Raw genomic sequence first — 2,695 nt, forward strand, 5'->3', positions numbered from 1 at the left:
CCCATACTACTTCGGGTGAGACCTCAGCTCGCACTCTGTGGATTGTTGCTGGAAGCACCAGTAGAACAGGTATTTGTTTGGCTACTTAACTTCGAAACTAGGTCAGGCCCCAACAAGCTGACAGTCATATCCTAATAGGATCATAATTTTGAATTGGCTATCATTAGTACTGTAATATTGTACATACTTTTGCTTTCTGCAAAATGTTTTTGCATATTAAAAATAAAAAATTTAAAGAGGGTAAGTCCTAAAAGAATAATCAAAGGACTAAAAGAAAGAAAAAGATAAAAAAGATATAAAATATGAATACCAAAAAGAGATAAGAATAGATCATGAAATGTGCAAATCCAAATGCCACCTTTTTTATTTTATTTTGCAAAATAATAGTGTGTTCTTGTTAAAAAAGAATGCCACAATCTATGATGGTCAAATAGTTTAATCTTGATCCTTTATGCTTTAAATTTCATGTTGAAAGATAGAGAAGAAGATATCTAACCAAACTGTTTAATCTTGGTAGATCACTAGTTAGGTATTAATTTAGGCAGATCAAATGTTTAATTTGGGGACTACCCTGGGCCCCACCAACCACATCCCAACTCCGTTTGTGAAAAATTTTCGCACGATAGTCCTCCGATCTCCCACCTCCAGATCCAACGCACATATCCATATCGTGCAGTTTCATCATCTCACAGTTGAAGGTCCAAAAGCACACGAGATTCGTGGTTTTGGCCGAGCACTCTTTCAGTACGTGGTGGCACCAAGTTATATCGCGTGCTCATGAAAAAATTGCCCTCCACCCAAAAGCGGTGCGATATGCATAAAACTGCCTCCCCGCATAAAAGAAACTACCCACTACTCATTTACCAAATCTGGCGCCAAAATATAACCATTATTGGTGAAGAAGTCGAAAAAAACCCCTTTCACTCTTTTCACTCATTTTCCCTATAGAAAACCTTTGTTAACCAATTTTGAAACCTTGAACCTCTGCGCAACCATTTTAACCACCTTTTACAACCCAAAGATGCTATAACACACCCAAATTTAAGCAGCAAATAGAAAAATGAAGCCTTAGGAACCTCTGATACTACCACAGAACCCTGTCTACGCACCAAATCGTCATTTTCGAAGTATTCTTGAAAGAACCAGAACGACCCTGTAATTTAAGCTATGCACAGTAATTACCAAAAGTTTAATTAATTAAAATTAATTAAAAAACCACGTTGTACTAAAAAAAACCTTGATGTGCATCCAAAACCCCTTTTTCTAAAAACTGTAATTACCCTCCGCACTGTTCCACAACTTCTGACCTTACTCCTAAAGCCAAAGAAAAGTAATTCAGTTGAATAAATCAAATTGTGGCTTCCCAAAGCACTCTGGATGTAAGACCCCTACAAACCCGTCACCTGGATATTGACCACCTCCTATTGGCTCATAGAGATTTTCAAATTAAAGACACTACTTCCCCTAGCCATCTACTGAAACTCCACTACTGGAGTAAAGATAAATTCTTGAACGAGAATGATGACATTCACCTATGGGAATCAAATTTTCCCAAATAATTTTTTTTCACAGGTATACTTATTCCTAGAAATCATCCACTTCTGCCAAGCTTGCTATGTCCCAAGTAAAAGAGAAATAGTCTCTCCTAACCAACAAATTTTTATCACCATTACTTCAGAGTCAATAAATCAAATGCTGCAGATCCAACCAAATGCAAATGAGATCCCACATTCCTTTGAAGCCTTACTTGAGTTGTCCACAAAGATGGACCTTCCCAAGAGAGCTCAAATCTTTCAGGCTTTCATCATCAAAGTGTCTCATACTCCTACAAATAGTTGCCTGTAATTTAAGCTATGCACAATAATTATCAAAAGGTTAATTAATTAAATTGATTAAAAAACTTGATGGACTGAAGAAAACCTTATAGGTAGTGGTACAAGTACAAATGCAAGTGCACAACATGTGGACTATTGCCTTACGACAGATGGATTGGTTAGATTCAAGAGAGGATATATGTGCTAGATAGCAGTGAGATCAAGAAGGTGATCTTGAGGGAGTTGCATGTAAAACCATATTCAAGTTACCACGTTATCAGAAGACACTAACTATAGCAAAGAGATTTTATTATTAGACGAACCGAAGAGGGATGTAGTAGAGTTTGTGGCTAGGTGTTTTGATTGTCAATGTATGAAGGTAGAATGTAAACACCTAGGTGGACTGCTACAACCGATTTGATTCTAGAATGGAAATGGGAGGTCATTTCCATGGAATTCATCATAGGTTTTCCAAGGACAGAGATAACATGATTCCATCATGTTTATTGTCGACAACTTGACAAATGTTGCACATTTCATTCTAGTGAACTCTACTTTTTAAGATGGTGATGTAGCACAGGTATTCATCAGATATGTGGTCAGATTGCATGGTGTTAAAAGAAGATTGTGTGAGATACAGATGTGAAGTTCACTTCCAAGTTTGGAAGGAGTTATTTATAGGTTTGGCACAAATTAATCATCAATACAAATTATCATCCGCAGAGATATGGACAGAAAAAGAGGGTCAACAGGATATTGGACCACATGTTGAGGATGTATGTGATGCATAAACAGTGAAAGTGGGAAGAGTATCTTCCACTGGTAGAGTTTGCTTACAACTATGGGTATCAAGAATATTTGTGGATGAGTCTATTTGAGAC

This window comes from Pinus tabuliformis, chromosome 7 (genome assembly GCF_031772625.1).
Source record: "Pinus tabuliformis cultivar Carrire ecotype Pingquan chromosome 7, CPIR1, whole genome shotgun sequence".
Taxonomy (NCBI): domain Eukaryota; kingdom Viridiplantae; phylum Streptophyta; class Pinopsida; order Pinales; family Pinaceae; genus Pinus; species Pinus tabuliformis.